At 34.9% G+C, this 9,523-nt stretch overlaps 1 long non-coding RNA gene across 1 annotated transcript; it reads right to left on the reverse strand.

Moving 5' to 3' along the window:
• Positions 1 to 847: 847 nt before the first annotated feature.
• LOC129005590 (uncharacterized) lies at positions 848 to 8,762 on the reverse strand. The gene is made up of 3 exons (XR_008491845.1): positions 8,536 to 8,762; positions 2,537 to 2,741; positions 848 to 1,204 (listed from the first exon to the last, which is right to left on the reverse strand). It is a non-coding gene; the product is annotated as an uncharacterized LOC129005590 (long non-coding RNA).
• Between the last annotated feature and the right edge of the window lie 761 nt (positions 8,763 to 9,523).

The following is a 9,523-nucleotide window of genomic DNA, read 5'->3' on the forward strand; positions in this document are numbered from 1 at the left end:
CATTTGGGAAGTACCAAATAAATTGTAGTAGAGTAATGAACAACAGATTTACAAAATAAAAGTTCAAATTTATTGAAACAAAATGTGCTTAAGTTAGTTTGCATATTAGAAAAACCTTGAGATTTTGTACAAACATGAAACTCATATAGTAATGTAATTTGTGGATGAATTAAAAATGTTTTTACATTAATGGCAAGAGACGATTCTTCTATTGTATTACAACAAGGTAATTCCTTCATATCTGTACGAATGGAAAGGAATATTCTTGGTTGCTCATATACAGGTAAACCTATTATAGTTCGGCCGCTTAGAAAACGACCTCCTCCAGCATTGGTTTAGCATTAGCGCGCAGGTCGTTTTCTAAGCGGCCGAACTTTAGAATAGACTTTTAGTGGATTGACTCTAGCTTATTTCTCTTCATCAGATTTTTACAATGAATTTTATACAACTATACAGGGTGTCCCGTAAGTAAACAGCCAAACTCCAGGAAATGGTTCTAAGGGTCAAAATGAAGAGAAAATCAACAATACATTTTTTTCCTAAATCGCTTTGTTAACCAGATATCTACCATTTTGTATTCTTTACACAAATATTTTTATTTTTAGATTTTTTCAACTGATCTTTATAAAACTTAGTATGTAGGTTAAGGTAGAAGGGACCCATGTTATAAAAAAAATTCAGCCCAGTCCGACCAGTATTTTTCGAGTTTACTTGTCACAAACATACTACATACATCCAAACTTTCTCATTTATAATATTAGTAGGATGTCTATATAATTCAGTGTTTTATTTCAGCTACAAAAATGTTACCATGGGTTAGAAAATACTTTAAACTAAACAACTGGAGTTACTTAAGCATTTTACAGCCCTGTATTAATTTTTTATGAAAGCATTTCGGTTACCCTGAATTTGGTTAACAGGGGTTCTACTATATTTCATATGACAGAGTAAATAAATAGTTATCAAAATATAAACATCTTTGGAATATAAATTTATTAAATATTTCTATTTGCTTTTATTTAAATAGTAAAATAGAAAAATCACTAGGCCTCTGAATCACATTATGGTCATAAAGCTTAGGCTAATAATTAATAATTGAAAGCAATAAGTTAGTTGTACTATTATATCCATCCCAGTCTCAGGCAAGTAACATATCAAGTCAATATGGTGATTATGTTCTTCCAGCCTCCACATCTGGACTCATCTGTAAACAAAAGAAAATGCTTCTTGTAATATCTTATAAATTTGAAACATGAAAAGGTTTTTGCCTCAAGATTCTGAATCAATCACTTCCACTTGACAGATTATCCTGATTCTTCTTTTGAAAGAAAGAAAATTTTGAGAGGAAGGGAATCTCAAAGTCAACATTTCAACTTTATGTCTCAGTTTTTAAGAAGTTTCATTTAAAACTTTGAAAAGTTTAGCAGCCGACGCAAACCTTTTGTATTACTTTAGTGCTATATAAATTGGTATAACTATAGTCTGTTCACAAAATTTTGGGAGTTTAAGGGGAAGCTTTCTTGCTTCCCCCCACCACCTTTTTTAGCTCAATCCACATATCAGCTGTTGTTTTAAAGTTTATGGTGATGTGAAGGGGATGAAATCACTTTTCCTCAAACCGTCTAAATTTTGTGAACGGAATATTTCAATTTGTTTCATCGGCTTTTTACTACAATATTTCACTAAACAAGACATATTCCCCATTTAAATAGCATTAGATTTGACAAATGCTTAGGTTTGCTGCTATGGGAAAGGTAAAAGTGTTTTTTAACCAAACATTAATAATATGATAATATCAATGAATTTGCCAGTTGACACGAATTTGATCATCATTACATCCACAAACAAGAAGTAAACTACAACAGTCTTCTTTTTCTCCGTAAGAATAACATGGGAATTAAAATGTACAGTATGAATACATATTTATAAAAAAATGAACAAATAGGATTTCCAGTCTCTGGGAACATCCCAACGGAATGAAAAAGTATATTGGTCCCAGGTCTAAGTCTTACCGTACCACCTAATCGCTACTTCCCTATAGGGAAATTCACCAAAAAGAAGAATCAGCTATTTATAGAAAGATTCTTTCTGCAAACTGTCACTGATATGTTTATGTAATTAGGGACGTTACGATACCACAAATCCACTCCATTATTTGGGTTTCCACCCCACTTGGTACATAATACTTTAGTGGAACTGCAGTGTCGATACCAATAGAATATCACAACAAAGTAACTTAAAATATTGATACCATAAGTACAAATCGGAGCAACTTTGTTTAGTTCTAGGCAAGAATTATTTAAAATGTTATGCTATATATAGTTACTAATTCATAAAATTTCATAACTGCCATAGATTATTGGACTCTTGGGTTTATAAGAATTTTCATATTTCACAACCTGGAATCTGTTGGGTATGCTGTTATGGAATAAAGCTGATGTCTACAATATGACTTTCATTTCTAGATATTTTTTCATTTACAATAAAGTTTTGAATAACAGTACACAAAAGCCCTTAGTTGTCAAATATTGCTTACCGATTGTCTTTTGTTGACATAAATTCTATGAGCCACATATGCAATGGCGCAGACTACCAATATTGTTCCAATGAGAGATGGTATCAAACTACCAAATATGAATGAGATTATAAGCGTAATAATTATAATCACAATTACCACTGCCAACACACGTAGCGCCCGCTGTTTTGTTTGTTCGTCACTAAAATCCATGGCAAAAGTATTTCTGAAAAAAAACCTTTAAATTGGTAAACAGAATACAAGAAGACATTGTGATAAAACACATAAAAAATCAAATACTGTACAAAAAAACCCTTGATTTCCTTAACTTGATTACCTAACATTATCACCCTGCCAATGGGGGTGGCTTGGTTACTAAAGAGCTCAACTGAATTCTTGGTTTCTAGTGAAATAAGGAGATTTAAAAATTGTATATATTATGTTAATGGGCGAGTTCTGGGAACTTTGTGCAGATGTACCGGTGACTTAATCACCGTCACCAGCCCGGGGAAAGAGTCTTGTGCTCCCAGAACGGTTAGCCGCCGGTTTACCGCCTCTTGCTGCAGACTGGAGTCCAAGAAACTGAACAATCAGACGCCGCCGGTGTATTAATGCACTGTACAATTTATACTATGCATTTTCTGCACTGGTTAGTGTTCCCATAACATGCTTAATAATGATAACAGATTTCTATTTATTTCATGGAAAATTTAATCAAGATCAGTTAGTTTAGTGTTGTTTTTTATGAAAGAGGATGTTGTAAGAATTGTTCAAATAAAATACTGCAAATACTTGCACTGAATACTGATTTTTTTGTTACCGTAGTTATTTGTATCATTAATAAAGAAATCAATAAAGAAGTAGGGGTAATGCTTTAAGAAAATAATGATGAATAAATTGAGGCCGAACTTGCAAAGCAGGATGAGTACAAGTTTTGGAACAATTAGGCCCAAATAAAAGAAGAGTAAGTAAGTTGTTGTGTTAAGAGTTAGTAACTCACGACGATGAGCTCGTTCTCTCAGCAATTCTGTGCGGTAAGTAATAAAAGTATTTCATTAGCCTACCTAAGCAAAACGCAGTGAGATTTCCAAAAGTCAAATTGATCAAATTTGGCAGAGATCCAAAGGAATGGCTGCAATTCTGGAGTTTTTTTTTTCAAACCATAGATAAGGAACCAACCTCAAGAGTCTTCTTCACCCCTACAAAAACAATAAAAACATGCCTTGGAAGTCCCTTGCTCCTGATGAAATTTGTAAAGATCTAATATTAAAACCTTTTCCCCATACAGATTAACATTGGTTCTAGAGCCCTCATACCAGATATAGGTCTATCCAAGAAAATCAATAATTGTATGAGTACCTACAAAAAAAATCTTAAAAGTAACATAAATTCAGTTACTTTAATTACTTAAATTGAGTTAAGTTACTTAAGTTGAGTAACTTACTTTATTTGAGTAACATTGATACAACTTTTTTATTATTTTAATTTTTTGAGGTAACTTCGAAACGGGGGACAAAATTAACATGTTTTGTCGGAAGGCTAATTGCGCTACTAGCCCTTTAAAAATTTGGCCCAGCCGGCAGATGAGTCACCGACGGCGACGCGTTGTGTGTTTACGATCTTTTCAGAATGGCACGCATAGCATAATGACCCCATGCTACCCGCCCGTTATTCCCACCTTCCACCCCAAGGCCACGATGTTTGGGGGCAAACATCGAGGGTGAAGAAGACTCTTAAATGCTACATAGAAGTTCCAATACTCATTAACAAATCTGATTTCTAGGTCTAGAGCATGTGAAAAAGACAGAAAGAGGTCCTTAAAAAGTTTTCCACCAACAGCATTAAGGCTCTAAGGAACTTAAGGTACTACATTTTGGTGATGCAGACTTCCAGTATAAGTATATGTTAGGGAGGTGCTGGCTTTGGAATTAAAAAACACAGAACTAGAACATCATTTGTCTCTAATGCAGTTTCACAAAAAATTGGAATGTCAATTGCAAGCCTTGGAAACAATAGAGAGATAACAGAAGATAAATCTTGTGTTTTGTTGCCTTAAGTAGAGTCCTGCTTACCAGATGACTAAGTTAATGATCTTGGCAGACATGCAGTCATTGAAGAGATTGTGGCGGTTCATGAAATCAGAAGTCAAAGGTAAAGAAAAAAGGGCTTGTTTTAAATCTACTTCAGGCACATATTCAAATTTTGTAGTTATAGCCTTTAGGCCTGGCGCACACGGTCGATTTTTCGATCGACCGATTAAAAAATAGGTAAAAAATAAATCGCCCTTCATTTATGTCCAGGCGCACACGTGGCGATTTTTAGTTAAAAATGGATTTTTTGAGTGTGTTTAAGCTATCCTAAAATGGACTTTGTTGAATTAACCTGTGTTTGTGCTCTTCTAATTAGATCAAAGAAAAAAGAAGACAACTTAAAATATTGGGTTCATCCGATAGTAAGTCAGAGACTTTTAAATCGACAGTTTTATAAACTAGCCTATACACTTTACGTGATAACAGTAAAACGTTCTTTAATTACTATAGAATGTCTGTTGAAAGTTTCAGTTTTTATTATAACAGCTGTGGCCTTTTTTAGCAAAGAAAACAACACAACTCACACTGAAGTTTACTGACTCCTGTTGAGAACAACAAGCGACTGGCCGATTTTTTAGTCAACCGTGTGCACGGACTGATAACAATCTGTAAGTTACAGATTTTCGGGCGACAATCGCCTCGCCTACGAATCTGTGGCAACACCCAGATTTTAAAATCGGCGCAATTCTTGATCGCCTGTGTGCACGCTTCCATTCAAATACATGATGCACAGATCGAGATCGGCCGATGAAATAGTCGCCTAAAAATAATCGCTCGTGTGCGCCTAGCCTTATACTTGGTAGTTACTTGTTACTACAAACACACTACTTTGATGTGTGATAAAGAACAAGGATTGCAAGAAAAATCAAACAAATGTAGGCCTACCGGTACCGGTAATAAGGTCAAAGATCTATCTAATTTAGTAACAAACAAAATCACAGATTTAGATGCAGACAACTAGTCAATCTGGTCCAATAAGGTTTGATCCTTCCTTTTAGAGACTTAAGTTAATTGATAGCCTAATGATTAAATTAGCCTAAAATTTGATGGGATCTTATTCTTGAGTACACAGCTTCCAAAAGTACACTGCCACTGAACCAGATGGTTGTCACGCCATGTAGTTAAACGCAAGCTCACCATCAATGATTATACCACCATTCAGTGCAAATAGATCAGCTGTTGCACTGTTAATCGTTTACAATCTGGCTTGTTGATTTGACAGTGATTAAGTTAAGTTATGTTTATTGTGACAGCGTTTTAAACACACTCATCTCGCCGTACCGTCAGAAACCGTGCAGGCTTAAGTTATACAAAAGATAAACACGGCGTAAAAAAGTATGGTTTTTAACCGGATGGCAAAACCATACTGTACAGTGTGAACAGAGTGTAAAACCGTGTTTACAGGAGGCCAGTAGGGCATGCAGGTTACTTGCCTCTAGTTTATTTCAAGTTACCTGAGGCAACTAACCTGCCCAACAGCTGGCCTCGTGTAAACGCGGCTTTAGGGATGGCCGTACTAATAAATGCAAGACAGGTGACACATACAGACACAAAGTTAGGCCTATCAAAAGTCACTAATATTTGCCAGCAAGTCTAGCCTACTTGGTAAGTTTATGGTGGGTGGCATAAGTTTAGGCCATAACATCAATAGTTTAGTTGTCCTCTATTTGTAATTTAAATTAATTTCATATTTAGTGACGTTGTGGCTGTTTGTTTCAAATTATTATCATATACCTTAGGTATCAGATTTTGACAGAAGTAACTTAAGTTAGGTAGCTAAAGATTAAACAACTTAAAGTAGCAGAACCACTAACTTAAGTTACTAATTTAAGTTTGAACCAATGGTGAAAACGTATTTAATGCTTTAAAAAAATTAAATTTTCAATTAAAAACTTAGTACTTGTGTGAACCTGCCAATAACTCACCAACAAGTAGTTTTGCGGAAAAATATGGCCGCACTGCGTAATACCCATACAGTCACGAAATAAAGGACACTTAAGTACTCAGTATCATGGTCATATACCAGAAACGCACGAGGGTCATACAAAAAGGGCTTAAAATGACAAACTGCGCACACCAAAATCTTTTGATGGCCGTTTTGTGGATAAATATGGCTGCACTGCGTAATTTACCCATGCGGTCACGAAATAAAGGACACTTTAACGCACTAACTTAGTCAGTATCATGGTCATGTACCAGGAACGCACGAGGGTCATACAAAATGGGCTTAAAATGACAAACTGCTCACCCCGAAACGTTGTCATGGTCATATCTTCAAAGACGGGTGGCGGATATATCCGCTGAATTTCTACTCATTCGCAGACGGGTAGCGGATATATCCGCATAAGTAAACGAGTAAAAAATTATTTTGACAGTATGAAGTGTTCCATTGTGTTCATTTTATGTATAGGCCTTCTTGTATAACAAAACACAAATATGGAAAATTAATTTTTATTTTTTCTCTATTTTTTCCCGTCCTATGTCACGATTTAGCCCGTCCGGGAAGGTTAACAGTCAAAGGTTAGGCCTAACTTAGGTAGGCCGGGTACAGTTTCTTAACTGGGCTATGGTAATATCGATTGAAACTATCAAATTGAAAATATTGATTAATAATCTATATTTTTAAATATATTTATTATCAAACTAAACTATCTTAACCTAACCTAACCTATCCAATCAAACTTGCTGATGGTGAAAAAATCGCATGAAGGTTTACTAATCGAATCGATAGTTTCAATCGATATTAGCATAGCCCAGTTAAGAAACTGTACCCGGTAGGCCTAGGGCCTATACCTATTGTGATAGGTGTAGGCCTATGTTTACATGAGAAGACCATTTTAGTTACCTTTGCCATGGTTATCTGAAACAATCTTCCCTTATTTTGGGGGTTTTGAAGGGTAGCCTACAGTTTCTTAACTGGGCTACGGTACGGTAATATTGATTCGATTAGTAAACCTTCACGCAATTTTTTCACCATCAGCTAGTTTGGTTGGTTAGGTTAGGTTAATTTTATAATAGACTAGCCACCATACCCTTGATTCGCAACGGGAAGAGTATTCCATAGATCTGCTATATGTAGATACAATTTTAGTAATCCACTAACTTAATTAACTTAAAATAGGTCTATTAACTTAACTGGTTACTTCCGTTTCCCAGACAATTTTTTGGGGGAAATAAACCATAAAAATTCTGTATATAAACATTTTGGGAAAAAGAAAGTCAATAAATTACTGAATTACGCACTTAAAAAATAAAACTCCTTATTCACACAATATCAAAAATTATTTATTAAATTAAAAACAAAAACAGAAATGGTAAACAATCCTACTTTGACAGTTCTAATTTTGTATCACAGGTGCTTGATTGTATGGTTGAAATATTAGTAGTTCTAGTTGTCATAAATTTAGACAATATAGTGCTGCACCCTGTTGATAAATTTTGTAATCTTTTAATGCTATTGATCATCATAGAATCAAATTGTTTAGTTGAAACAGCTGTTAAGATTCTTTAATTAATTCCATTTAAATATAACTCCAGAGCCATTGGGGCGGAGCCCTTTTGACAAATCTGCACCAAACTTCACACAAACCATCTTTAAATAATGCTTTAATGCCTGAAAGTTTCATTACAATCTGTCGAGTGGTTTCGGAGTTCATAACGTTCAAATATATATACAAACTTCCTCTTTTACAAATATAGATACATTTTAAAATATTGATTAGGCCTATTGATCAATATTTTCAATTCGATAGTTTCAATCGAATATTAGCGTAGCCCAGTTAAATGTAAGAAACTGTACCCGTTTTGAAGTTAATGAATAATAATTTAAGGCTAAAAAGAATAGGCTAATTCACTTTGCCACCCCAAAACAAGTCAGTGAGGACAGGTAACATAAGTGCAACTTGAGGAAAATATAACGAACAAACTTACAGGTAATTGATTAATGGTATTATCCACTCTAGGCCACGGTTGTACAAGACAAATTAATTATCCTCCTAGAAGCAAATCAAAATTCTTCCTCCCATGCATCTAATATCAGAATTTAAATAAATAGGTAGGTGGTTGCCAGACCAGTTGCCACTTTCCCATTTGCTGTTGGGTTGGTTGGAGACTTGGAGTTGGACCGTCGTGTCGTGAAGTTAGCGGCTCCATCGGCGCTTTTTCGAATTGTAATAGATACGGGTTGGTTGGTACGCCTGTGGATGCCACAAACCACTCACAAAACGTGTTTTGCAGGGATGCCGGAAAGACAATACAATGATATTACTGTGCGAAATGATGTTTTTACATGTATATAATGTTAATAATACCATGATCTTCATAAACGTGGATAAACCGTGTATACACGTGCAATAATTAATTCATGTATTGTAGGCATATTTCGTAGCTATGGCTGAACAAAACACGTTCAATTAAAACTCCCAACATAAAAAAGTGCATAATCTTTTTCCTAAACCCATCACATCAACTTTGAGCTATTCTACTAGTAATATACCCAATGTTTAGAATAATCAGTATGAGTATGATTGAGACAGACCCGAAAATTACGAAGCTATGGTCAAATATATATAGGCCAATGTGGATGATAAGAACTCACGACAGGAAAAAAGTGTACAATCTTTTTCCTAAGCCCATCACATCAACTTTGAGCTATCCTAATGGTAATATTCAATGTGTATAATTAGAATACACAGTAATCATCTTAGAGCTATTCTAATGGTAAGAAGCAATGTGTAGAATACTTAGTATGAGTAACATTGAGGCAGTCCCATAAATTACGAAGCTGTGTAGGCAAATCTATATAGTTAGAGCACGCGCGACAGGAAAAAGTGCACAGTTTTTCTCCTATTAGGAATAAACGTGTACAAATTATAAACAGTGTTAAGAAACAGTGCATAGTTAATGTTTACAAAAGTAT

Source organism: Macrosteles quadrilineatus, unplaced genomic scaffold (assembly GCF_028750875.1).
Source record: "Macrosteles quadrilineatus isolate MER2022 unplaced genomic scaffold, UCM_ALF_1.0 Scaffold_1__1_contigs__length_201487025, whole genome shotgun sequence".
Lineage (NCBI taxonomy): Eukaryota > Metazoa > Arthropoda > Insecta > Hemiptera > Cicadellidae > Macrosteles > Macrosteles quadrilineatus.